The 14,078-nt window shown below is 38.9% G+C and overlaps 1 protein-coding gene across 1 annotated transcript in view; it reads right to left on the reverse strand.

The window, feature by feature from the left end:
• The window catches only part of LOC122874522 (zinc finger protein 469), a 208,160-nt gene that overhangs the window by 146,337 nt on the left and 47,745 nt on the right, over positions 1 to 14,078 (reverse strand). Inside the window, exon 6 of the mRNA XM_044192508.1 lies at positions 10,420 to 10,473. The gene's annotated coding sequence lies outside the window, so the exon portion shown is untranslated. The remainder of the gene's footprint in view (positions 1 to 10,419; positions 10,474 to 14,078) is intronic.

The raw sequence follows: 14,078 nt of genomic DNA on the forward strand, positions 1-14,078 counted from the left end.
CAGCAGTGAGATAAAGGATAGTATCAATACCATTCCATATTACCTCTGTGTTGTAATAAATTCTCTGTCTCCTTACCATTGTCTCCGGTTGTTCTGTCCGTAACAGAAGACCGGACCACAACAAGGATGACGGCTAAGAATCCCCTACTTCACCTGAGTGGGTTGGCCAAACGTTATATCCTCAGCCTCCCTAGTCCCTTTATTGCTGTGGACGAGCTTCTACAGCCGGGGATTTTCTCCGGTATAGTAGAAAATTGCGAAGAGTTCCTCACCCCCACCAGCAGCCTGAACCATTGAGTGGCACCCGGTGTGGTCTTCTGCTGCTGTAGCCCATCTGCTTCAAGGTTCAGCGTGTTCAGAGATGCTCTTCTGCATACCTCGGTTGTAACAAGTGGTTGAGTTACTGTTGCTTTCTATCAGCTTGAACCAGTCTGGCCATTCTCCTCTGACCTCTGCCATCAGCATTTTTGCACCGAGAACTGCTGGACATTAAATATTTTATCTTTTTTTTTTTTTAAACCCTGGAGATGGTTGCATGACAGATGTTTGATCGCAGTAGATCAGCAGTTTCTGAAATACTCAAACCAGCCCATCTGGCACCAACAACCATGCCACGTTCAAAGTCACTTAAATCACCTTTCTTCCCCATTCTGATACTTGGCTTGAAGCAGATCTTCTTGACCATGTCTACATGCCTAAATGCATTGAGTTGCTGCCACGTGATTGACTGATTAGGTATTTGCGTTAACAAGCAGTTGAACAGGTGTACCTAATAAAGTGGCCAGTGAGTGTATGTTCTGTCCAACAGTCGAAACAAGACAATACAATCCACGCTACACTGCTCCTGATCAGATCAGTATCCTTATCTGCCCCAAACACAGAGATACGTGGCCTTCAAGATATCTGCAGATGTGTGTTTGCATGAGAATGAATGTGCAAGCATGTGTACAAGATAAATATTCTGTTTGTGTACTGTAGTGAAATAGACCGATGATGTATTGTATCTAGAATTGTGTTCCGCCCAATCTTTCTCTCGTAAGCACTGGAGGACAGATCCCCATGTGAGCAATGACATCATTAAAACAAGAAAGACAGCAGTCCAATAATATCATTTCTATCTTTTGACAAACACAGTGTTAACAATTTTAATAATGGCTTGATTCCCAGTAGATTCTCTCCCGATGTAATAAAATTGCATCTGAAAAACGTCATAAATTGAGCCTGTGAAGCCTGCCAATTTTCCATCATTATGCAGAAAAGACAATGTGTTGGTCAGTCAGGAGGAGACACTAAAATCTACAAGTTCCCTTGGTGGCAGCTAGAGGAATATGTATGAACTGTGCAGACTTACAATAGAAATCATGTAACATGACATCAGTAAAATGTGCACTCCCTGGACCTTAGAAATAAGTTTTTCTTAGTCAAGGGCTGGAGTGAATGTGGTGAAACGGTCAATCAGAAATCAGAATCAGAAATACTTTATTGATCCCCAAGGGGAAACTCTTTGTTACAGCAGCTCGTCTTTACGTCAGTGCACACAGGACAAAGTACTAGCAAAAAAAATATATAATACAATGCACTGTAAAAACTATAAAAAAAACTATAAAACTATAAAAGATTTGTTTCATCACTTGTGTGGAGAAGTTTTCTCACCACTGAATACATGGTCAGCAGTGCTTTGTGGATTTAGGATAAGATTGATGCACCTTTACATAAAACTCTGGTTTTATAAGTGTAGCTTTAGCTGCAGGTCATTACATGACATAGAGACAGCCTCTGTGGCAACAACTTTGACAGACAGGGGCTGAGGACAACACTAAACCGCAAAGCTTCATAAGGATTCACCAAGCAAAGTGGGACAAGTGAATGTTCATGCTTCCATGTTATTCTCATCATGCTTTTTATGCTCATGTGTTTGCTTATTTTTGCTCATTAGTGTGCTCATCTTCATCAATACACACACATTATATTTTAGTTGCCAGGGCAGTTATAAGTTTAAAGCTCCTGAAAAAACTTGGTTGAAATGTTATTATTTCTCTATAATATCATTTGTTATTGTTTTTTAAGAGGTTTAAAGTCAAAAGTGGTTTGTTCATATTTGACCAACAGCAGCTTATCAAAATTAGTGTTTAATCCCTTAACTGTCATCACATTTGATTCAAATCTTGCTAAATCCTGATTGGTGCATGGGAGTACATGACATCACCTTTCTCCAACAGAGCCCTGCCCACTTCAAACCAAGTGTTTCAACTTTGGCAGAAAATCTTATGTTCAAGTATGACCCCATCTCTCTGAGTAACAAGTTGGTTGAAGATTTTCCAAGGCCTTTAAGACTGTCCTGATACTAGCTAACAAGGAAGTAGTTAACAGTAAGTAACAATAAACTATAGTACTATAATACTATATACAACATACAATAGTATGTAAATATATAAATGCATTTTTCTACAGACAAAAAATAAATATAATAGTTAATATGACTCCTTAACCTTTTCTAAATTGGTAGGTAAGAGGTAAGGGGGCAATAAATCAAAAGTCAAAGTATAATACAAATGATGATGTGGACCTAAAACTGTAACACTGTGTATATAAACAGTGATATGAATGCACTCAAACAACCTTTATTTAAATGAAATGCAGACTACAAGACCTTTATCACATCCGAAATGTAGCGTGCATAAAACATACCCATGTAGGCATAGCTCTCAAATCACTGATGCCCCAATAATATTCAGATTCAGATTCATACCTCTTACTGCTGTGCAATATCCTCCGTCTCATTATAATCTTAATAAGCTACACTTAACTTGGCAGTTCATGCACTATTACCTTATACCGTATTATTATCATCAACCCTTAAACCCACTTTGTACTTCACACTTATTTTATACTTATACCCACTTGGTACTTAATTTATTTTCTGACATGTATTATAGTGTATTATATTTTTTGCTTAGTACTTCTATTCAATCATATGTACTGCGCACTGACGTGATAATGAGCTGCTGTAACAAAAGAGTTTCCCCTCGGGGATCAAATAAGTATTTCTGATTCTGATTCTGATAAAGTGTCTGTCTTCTGGGATAAAATATTCTAAACGTAAGGGTCACTTACTTGCTTTTCTGGAGTTTTCTACTGTATCCCATGGAGTGCTTCAGTGAAATTAACTTGCTCTGGTGTCATCACCTTACAGTCAAAAACTCCAGGAAAAGCTAGTAAGTGAACCTTTAGTTTACAGTATTTTATCACAGATAAATGTTGCCAAGGTCAGGAATGAACCTCCATGCTCATGATTTGGTCTTACATATTCTGGCTACTTAAAGTGTATCTATAAATTTAGACAATTAACTGTCACTGAACACAAGAACACAAGTCAGACCTTTAAATCTCAGATTTAAACCCCCAAAGACAGATTCCCACCCACACCTACACACCAGCATTGCTTGTTTTCCATTCCTATAAGATGTCAGTAGACATGGCAGCAGAGAGAAACAACCAGAACCCAACAACCAAAAATAAATCTCTTTAGATGTATTATTAGTTGACATAATAGTTCTAGCCATATCAATGTCATAAGTGAGATTTAGTGCAGGAAATGGATAGGGTGGTAAAACTGGCAACGATGTATAAATCCAAGGATTCATAAATGTGGATTTATGAATGGCGGAAGCTCAACTGCAGCTCAGCACACTGCCGTTAAATGCTTTTGGGTGGTGTGGCATTTTATATACTTTAAGGTGTGTTTAAGTAAGTTTAATAATGGTAGTTTTACTACAGTACATTGCATGATTCATTGCTCAAGGTGTATTGCTTACCAAGTCTTTTACTACATGTTGTACCTGGCAGTGAGTTGCAGGTTGGCATTATGATCTACATCCAAATATCAATCAGACAAGTAAGAGATTGATCAAACTAAATTGAAAATACCCTAGGAAAAGAGTAATAAAACAAGGCGTTTATGAGCATATGTATAAATAATTCCTTGTCAGCATTGGATTGGTCGTTTTTCTTTTTCCACAGATCTATTGACAATAACCCACGGCAACGAGAAACTAATTGATTCATTGCTTTACTGTTAGAAGTGCAGTTCTTTTTAATGGCCAGTTTGATAGATGGCCCAGTCCTCTTTGAGTACTTTCCCACAAAGGTTGAGGGGCAGAGGGTGGAGATGAGGGCTATGAAGCAATGGGTAGGAAGGAGGGAGAGCAGGGTAAATTTAACAGTAAGAAGTCAGGAAAGGCTGGAGAAGAGACCCCCATTTCTAAATGCATCCAGTCAATCCCAGCATGGGGGCACGCAGCAGCCTGACCACTGAGGCACTCCCAGCAAAGGGGGTACAGTCCAAAGGCAGAAGAGGGCAGTCCAGGGGGGTAAATGAGTCCTTTCCAAAACTCAGATTCCTAGAAAAACACAAATTGGTCATTCATTTGCCTCCTTCTCCCCTGATGCTCCGGCCCTCACTCACTCAGCCAAGGAAATGATCAGTGACTGCTGTTTATGTGAAGGCAGAGGCAGGCCCAATCTTGTACACATGCGACTATGGCGTCACTATGGAAAATGCATATCCATCCAGAGTTTTAGTCCTGTATCATATCAATATCTCAGAGCCTGTCAGTGGTGTCTGATGGAAGTAACATTAAGTAGCATTAAGTAGTGCACAGTACAGGAAAGCACAGGGCAAACAAGACACTTTCGTTATTCTTTTCGTCAAGTTTATGAGGCCTGAACTGTTCACACATATACATTTTGTTGTAAACCGCATTTTAGAGATATTTTCACAAATGTTTGGGCATACTTAAAAAGGAACTGGGACACAATCACATTTGATAAGTTAGATAATTTTCCTAGACCATATCCTCATTTTCCCTAAGTAAGCTACTCTTCCATATTTTTCCACATTAGTGTCCATTTACGAATATGAATGAAAGCTTGTCAAAGAAATTCCATATCACTCCATTTTCCACGCTGATTGCTGCTACTGAAGCATTCCAGATGAGTGCACGTCATCCCACATTAGTCTCCATTATTGAGACATGGCTTAATGATTCCACTATCTCCACAAATTAGGCTACCTCTGTTTTTCTCCTCTCTTTCTCACACACACACATACAGTCTAATATGCATACTCAAAAGCAAACAAACTTGCACACAAAGTCACACGCATGTTTTCAGTTCATGCATTGGGAGATTTACTGGTTAATAGTTCCTGCTGAAACCCACCCAGCATTACAGAATGAATGGAATGAAATCTAAACATAAATCAGCTCACGGGGTCACTCTGTAAGGCAAGACTCCAGTTTAGGGAATTGGGACTGTGCACACACACACACACACACAATAGCACGCACGCACGCACGCACGCACGCACGCACGCACACACACACACACACACACACGCACACACACACACACACAGTCTACTAAGGCCAAGGATGGATATGCTGTAGGAAAGACACATCTTGCCAGATATATTGTGGCTTTTGCTGTTGGCTTGTGTTCCACTTAATGCCCCTTACTTTTACACACACAGTATATCACTCACTTGCCTCTCAGCTCACTGCACTGCTAATCCAGTGGGCCAGTGAGCCAATGGGTCACTGTGGAAGCCCTGAATGTCAGTTGAGGAGGGGTCACCTGGCAGGGCAAATAGAGTGCTGGATAACACCTACAGTACAGCTAAATCACAATAACCTTTTTGACTGTTGTAGGCCTACATCTATACATGTGAATGCTACAGATGCATATTCTGTGCTGTATATTTAATACCAGAACACCCACATCTTATATCACATAAAACTAGAGCTGAGTATCATTTTTTATGCCTAGTTTCAAGGGCTGAAATTACCAATTTTTTTACTGACAATTCATCTGTCAATTTGTTTTTTTGAATAATCCATTAATCGCTTAGTCTATAAAATGATTTTTTTTTAAAATTGCAGTTTCACAGAGCCCAAGGTGACATTTTCAAATGTCTTGTTTTGTCTGATCAACAGTTCAAAAATATATTTAGTTTACAATTATGTAAAACTGAGAAAACCAGCAAAGCAGCAAGAAGCTGCAACCAGAGAATGTTTGGCCTTTTTGTTTGATAAATGAACAATTAATTGATTCTCAAAACTGTTGGAGATTAATTTTCTGTCGATCAACTGATCATAAACCTCAACACTAATTCATGTATGTGGACTAAGCGGGGACCATAACAGTAATGAATTTTTGGAGGCTTGGTGGCACATCCAGCAGGACAGCAGCTGACTGATCCCGAGGGGAGGCCTGAGTCATCCAGCTGAGCAAACAGCTGAGGCTGGAGTCCAGACTCTTTCAATAAGGCTGAGCTCTGAGCTAACACATGGACTAATGCAGTCCGGGAGGTCAGGGATTGGATTGGAGTTGTTTCAAAATGCACAATTTGGATGAAGGTTTGCAGGTACTGCACCCAAAAGGAAAACACAAATAAATGTAGAAAAATCACACTGTAAGGAAACAGTCTGGAGAAGTGATTTTCTCTACTCAATTACTGAAAGTTAAGAATGTTTTAAATCACTGAACATACTAATTTTCTTGCATTTTAAAGGCCATTTTCCCTTCAAACATCATGCAGGGGAAAAACTAAATATTCACATTCTTATGTGTTCTGCAGACATATTTAAATTCACTATTGTTGCACAAACTCTGTATTCAAGGGGTCACATGAATAGACGTGGTGGTATTCAAGAAAATTACTAGTTGTTTTCCAAGAACTATGCCATTGTGCAAAACAATTTGTTTTAAGAATAAACTCTACAAATGCAAAAATGTCCATCTAAACAGTAATGCAAGTATACCCAAGCTGAAGAAAACCAAACTTAATACCATGGGATTAGCTCCATCTCCACGCATCATGCAGAATGGCAAAACTCACTTTTAGGCCAACATGGTCTTATTAGGACCAGTTTGTCTGTTCTGGCACAAGATACTGTCAGAGTGACGTCTTAGGTTGGACCTTCCTCCTGTAGCTGCAAGGCATGGCTAGTTAGTTATTAAAAACATCTCACCTTCCAGCTGGCTGCACCCATGGCTGCACACAAGACACACAAAAATATGATCACACTCTGAGCAAGATCTGTGACACAGGTCTTATATAAGGATCTGGTAATGAAAGTTCCGTCCACACTATAGCTCCTCTGAGCTTAGGATGATTGCCGTTCTGCTCCTACAGACTATCAGCACAGTGGCTCAAAGACCAAAAGTGTTGTCAGTGACCAATGTCTGAGCATGTGTGTGTGTGTGTGTGTGTGTGTGCGTGTGTGTGTGTGTTACAGCTGTCCCATACTTGATACTAGTGCAGCGATCTAATTTAGCATGTGGAATTGTCTCATCCGAATGGCAGAATATTTTCCTTGTTTAATGAAAAATAAGCCCTCAAGGCTGAATAGGAAACTAAATGACTTGTTAAGAAGGGATGTTTTTTGCACTGTGGGCAGCCTTGATGGTAAAGTGAAAACAGCTGAGAAGTGATACAGTCATCACCAGGGCTGGAAAATTAGTCTGGAACTGTAATTTAGTTTTTAACTGTTCTGTGAATTACTGTATTATATCTGTATAGTCTGTCTTTTATTTATTTACAAATCACACAGCATATGCATATTACCTTTTGTCTTCTTGTTGACTGCATACTATGACAGTGGCTGTAACATCACAGTTTCTATCCCACACCTGTCAAAAATTAAAACCATATGTCCTAACAAAGAAGTGCACTCGACTAATTTTATTCACTGTAATTTGTTTTGAATAAGCTCATCGGTTAAACACTTTAAATAAGTATTATTTATTTTCACAGACAGGTCCTGGTAGCTTAATGGGTAGAGCAGGCATCGTTGCAGATTTGATTCCTACTGGGGAGTGGAGCGGTATGTATCATGCAGTCAAAAACACTTCATAGAAGGTTAAAGGTGTTAAAATGGACAGATTATGGAGCGCTTGCCACATTATGCAACATCGCCAGTTCGTTGTCAAAAATCAATGCCAATAAAAATTATCTTTAAAAAATGGACAGATTATTACAATAATCAGTTTGCATCCAAAAAATAGAGAACAAGCTATACACAAATATTTACACTAACAGCTAAACCCCTCCTTATATATAACTTCTGCCTGACACGTGTAAAGTGAGGAAAGATTTAGTCCCATAAGAAATCTCAGAATCTCCTTGGTAGCAAATAAGCCATAAAATGCAGAGGCAAAAATCTCCGGCATCTGCTTTTCAAAAGGGCCATAAGGGAGTCTCGACTTTCTCTTGGTTACATAAACAATGGAGCTTTAAAGTCCAAATGCCTTTAACAGTACAGCTACTGCCTGGCCACTAAGACTGTTTCCTCTCCTCCTTCTTTGCACAAACCTACCCTATAGGCCACGCTGGCTAAGTAAAGCTGCGTCCTAAAGTGACCAAGAGCCAAAATTCCAAAAAGGTTTGTAACTATACGGTTTGTAAGTATAAACATTTTCACAATTCATTCAGAAAAAGTGGATGATGCTATACATATCACTACATCAAGGTCTGATAAGGTTGCAGGACAGACTAAATTTAAGGTTAGAAAAATAAAGGTTACAAACAGAATTAATGTTGACAGAAAAAGCTAAATAAAGGATTTACAAGAGAATGAAATATAAAAGCAATAGAGAGGGCGAGAGAGGAAGAACAATGTCATTCTCCTTTGAACGTTCCCAGCCTGAGAAAAGACAACACCAGCTCTTGTAAAATTTGTTTACATCTTTCAAGCAACTCATTGTTTTTAACAAGGCCAAGAACTTTCTCAAAAGCAGAAAAATGAGCTTTTTTTATTTGAGAGCAAAAGGGAAAGTGAGCATTTCCCTCGATGTGAGCCAGCAAGCATTTTATTAGAAGTGATAGTACATGTGTCTATGTGTGTGTGTGTGTGTGTGTGTGTGTGTGTGTGTGTGTGGGGGGGGCATGTGAGTGTTTACACAGCTGGAAGTAGAGAGCGGAATCACTTCACCTGGCGATTCCTGAGGTGTCTGCTGTGATCCCATTAAAAGGCAGACAGGCTCTGGCACCCTCTCCAGAAAACAAGAGGACTTCACTTAGCAAAATATCCCTGCATTAGAGCTCAAAAAGCAGGCCAAATCCCTACAAACCCCTGTTGAATTTACTTAGGGGGCAAATAGTTCCCTCTCTAAACTCCTGATAGCTGATTGCTCTGGCAGGGTTCAGGTGGATCTGCTGAGTGGCCTCCAGCCCAGTTTCCACTCCATTCAAGTTTCCACTCAGACCCAGACTTGCCTCCACATCTCCCTCTCGTCTCTCTTGCTCTCACTCCAACCCTCCCTCTTCACATCCTCCTCCTCAGGCCCAGTCCAAAAGCCAAAAACACTCATGCTAGATTTAGTGTAACCTCCATATCACTAAGTGTTTAAGTATCTATCTATCTGTCTGACTGTCTATGCTTCTCTCTCTCCTCCCTCTTCCCTCTCGTCCTCCCTTTCCGCTTCCCACCGTCAACCTGTAGCTGCTCCTAGAGCTTCCTGCTAGATGTGATTCACCAATGAGGAGGTATCATGCTGAGCATAGTTGGAGGACATCAAACCAAACTCACCAACCTCACTCCTGGATTTATCCATCTCACTAAGAGCTCTTCCGAGTCATGGTCTGAGTTATGGTACAGAGGACAGCATTACACTATGAATCTCCACCTCAGTAGCACCACACTCAGCCTGCTAGCATGTCTGCCTGTTTCCAGGAAAACAGAGAGGCCTTAATGGCCCCGCTGTGACACTGAGTGCTGGGGATTGACAAGCCTCCAGGGCTTACGCATGTTTTTAAACAAGGCCTTTTCACATTACACACACGCTTAGACAAGCATGCACACCCCCAGTCGCTCTGCACACACAAGCACACACGCTCACAAACTTCCACATATCAAAACACACAAGCGTACACCTTGCATAGCAGTATGCAGTGCATGAGACCAAGCATGCTGCTCACTAATCTTCTGGTCACTGTCCTGCAGTCAACAGAAATAAAGTGGAGAGACCAGAACCAATTAGCTGTGAGGGTGAAGTGGGGGGAAGCGGGACAGTGAAGGAGCATGCTGCGGTCCACCAGGGCCTGTAATGTGGATCAAAGCAGCAGAAAATGGACTAAGTCTCTGTTTCATTAGCCTGCTGTTCCAGCCCTGCTCTGTTTACAGGCCTGATTGAGCTGCACTGAAAGCAGATCACTGGCTGCTCACTTATCATTTGTGCACCATCCAGACCAATAAAACTCATTCATACATAAACAAGCACACTTTAACCACAACCAGACCAACAGACAGAGGGGAAGAATGTGTGTGTGTAGGTCTGTATCTGCTTGCTTTTAGGTGAGATTAAAGATTTCACAGCAAAACATGAGAAACATTTTGGAGGGGAAGATTCGATTCATACCTGTGTGGCTTTAGGTCTTTGGCAAATCAGTCGAGGCGAGGGTCAAAACTGGGGCTGGGAGACACAAAAGGAAAACATGTTATGCAGCTGTAGCCAGACACTGCCAATAAACTGGGTCATCGTTGGGCCATTCACAGAAATCTACAGACCAATTTCATGTGCTTTAAAATAAGATTTACCTCATCCATTAGTGATGTAAAAGCAAAATGAGCTGAGATCAAAGTGTAGTGGCAGCATGATTTCATTGCACTTAATAGCAGATTGTGTACACTGGTCTTCATAGCAGACTGTAAAGATGATACAATGATAAACCCTCAATCCTCCTAAGCTGATTTTTCTACCCAATTGCAACTCTCATATTTTATGTCTCCTATCTCTCGAGCAACGTCTCCACATGCAGAAGATGGAATCTTTAGCAGTCATAAACATTTGACAGGAATTTGCAGCAGAGATGAACATGTTAAAAAAGTGGTCTATTAATGTGGAAACTGTGATGATTTAGAACAGGACTAAGCAAGAACAGCCATCATAAAACAGTAGGGTGAATCTTTCTTGTTCCTGTGGGCCAATTTGCTTTGCAGCCAGTTGTCGTAGACACACGCTAAACAAACAAATTAAACAAGTAGCATCAACTCATCTGAGCAAAACTCAGGTACTGGGGGTAGAGATGGGCAATATGGACCAAAATATCTCAATAATTATCAAAGCATCGATAGTGCTATGGTGCAATATTGACTAAAGTATTCAAAAATCATATGGTTTAAAAGTTTACCTAGTGTGGAGCAGGGAGTACCTGAAAAGTCCTGAGCCTGGGAAATGATATGCACTGAGGCAGAATACAATTACTGTAGAACAATAAACTGTAGTGTCAAAGACAACAATAAAGATAACAGTAAATTCTGAAGAGTAAACTTGAGTTGAAATTATTGAAAAACTTGAGTCAATAAAAATAAGAGGCAAACACACATACAAATGCAGACTGTTAAACATTTTCCTTCCACATCTGCTACAATCATTACCAATACTGACATGTGAATGTGCGTCCCGGTGCACGTGCACGAGATAAATAAAACAGGAACCCACTCGGGCAACGGGAAACACAGCTCCATTGCACTACTAGAGGTCTAAAATACCACTGCAAACTTTTAAATTTGAGCTGATATCTAATATCTGATACTAAAAGTGAGCAAGATGTCTCATGTTAAAACAATGGAGATCTCACTTGGCTGCTCCCACTACTTTTTGCCCTAAAAGTGGCTGTACCCACATTGTGCCTCATGTTTCCACTCCTGCTATACTGCAACAAATCTGTCCACCAGCAGGCATCTGTAGTCAGTGCAAGTTACCTCTGCCAAACACGTTGATATTTGTTAAAGGTATGGCTAGCATTCAAACAACCAGCTAACCAGATAGCATCATGACAGCACATTAAAATGTGCCCACCTGTGTCCACCCACAGTCTTAAGGGATAAAAACCTCCTGTGCCACCAACAGCTACATCTTGCGGGACCTGTAGGCTGGTCTGCCCCATGCAGACCTCTGTCTCAATACAAAAATTGTTGAATAACATCAATCATGAGCTGCAATAGACCTACTGTACTATGCAACAGGTTAACAGTTACACAATACACACTCAAAGTAACTCAGGGCCACATAAAGTGGGATATAATTTGGTAACACTTTATAATAACCCTCATTAATAAATGGTAAATTGATGGTAAATTAAACTTTAATTAATAGATATTTCACTGTTAACAAACAATGAAATGATAATAAATAATTTACTAATTATTAGTAATGCTATATTTTATGTTATTTTATCATTGCTTTGTCTAACATAAAATAATGAGTTTATAAATTATATACTGTGTCATAGGTGAGAAGAAACAATAACAGTTACATTCTGATTACATTAGTAAATTATTTATTAACAGTTTATTCTTGCACACATTATAACATTTTATATACTATATCAAGTATTTGTTAATGGTTACCAAATGATTTGTAAACCTTTAAGAAATCGTTTGTAAAACATCTATAAACATTATATAGATATATGGACCAAATATTTGTAACACTTTGTTAGTCGTTAATAATTAGTTTGTCTTCAAACATTATTTGGATGGCTATTATAAAGTTGCAATTGATGATTATACTACCTTGTTAAATGGTTAATAAATACTTTGTGAAGCATCTATAAACATTATTTAGATAGACGGTTAATACTTTGTCAATGGTTAATAGTCGGTTTGTAAACCATCTAACATTGTCTGGATGGTTATTGTAAAGTTCTAAATAATGTTTAAAAATACTATATTAACCATTTAACTAGGTATTATAATCATCAGTTGCAACTTTATATTAGCCAAATCATCTTTGCAGATGGTTTACAAACAAATTATTATTATTATTATTATTATTATTAGTATTATTATTATTATTAACCACTGACAAAGTGTTACAAATATTTGGTCCATATATCTATGTAATGTTTATAGATGTTTTACAAACAATTTCTTAAAGGTTTACAAATCATTTGTACTTAATATAGTATATAAAATGTTATAACAATAAACTGTTAATAAATAGTTTACTAATGTAACAAAATGTAACTGTTATTGTCTCTTATCAGCTATGACACAATATATAATTTAGAAACTCATTTTTTATTACACAAACTAATGAGAAAATAACAAATTATAGCATTACTAATCATTAGTAATTATCATTTCATTGTCTGTTAACAGCAAAATAACTATTAACTAAAGTTTATTAACTATCGATGTACCATTTATTAATGATGGTTATTATAAAGTGTTACCCATAATTTATTCCAAATCATCTATTTTTAACTACAACTACATCTGTCAGTTGGCAAAAAAACACCTCAAATGAGGCAACAGGTCTGACACCATGTTTGATTTTTGGGACTACAGGAGGCACTATACAACGGTTTGAGAAACAATAATTTTGACAAGCAGTTATGCTCAAAAATAGGTATTTTCTTGTGTTTTTTTCAATGTCTTCTTTTAGCAAACTAAATAACAAATTAAATACAATCCGGGTTCCCCACAACCAATATTTTTGGTCATAGCACAGGGCTTTGATCATTGAGACATATACCCCAAACACCTATACACCTTCCATTTCAACAAAATCTATGTTGTCTACAGCACTGCACTGAACTGAACTGTAGAGAGGGTAAACAACATGGCACGTGCCTGAACTTTTACTCTGGGAAATATCCCTCATATACAATGAGCACACACATACACTGTACAGATGCTTATAAAACATAAACATGCACAAGTGCCAGACAGACCCTGTGCAGTCCTGTTTTGATAGGCAATGAGTTGAGTGTTGGAGATGAGGATGTGTGTGAAAGATTGGGCCGGCTCAGAAGCCGCTGTGCATGAAGCCTTGGAAAGCACACATGGAACACGTAATTGAATGAGAAACTGTCTTTCGCTGGATCAAGACAGTTTTCTGGCACAGTAATAAAAGCATACGGTCGGTACGGGCTTTAGTTTTTTGCTGCCTGTTTGTAGCACTTTTATTTGGAATTGCCCCTTTGAGTAGTTGCTCTACATCCTCCCTGTGCCAAAGCATGCATAATGTCATGAACCTGTGTTGTTCAATACTAAAAAAAAAAGTATAAA

This window comes from Siniperca chuatsi, linkage group LG4 (genome assembly GCF_020085105.1).
Source record: "Siniperca chuatsi isolate FFG_IHB_CAS linkage group LG4, ASM2008510v1, whole genome shotgun sequence".
NCBI classification, from domain to species: domain Eukaryota; kingdom Metazoa; phylum Chordata; class Actinopteri; order Centrarchiformes; family Sinipercidae; genus Siniperca; species Siniperca chuatsi.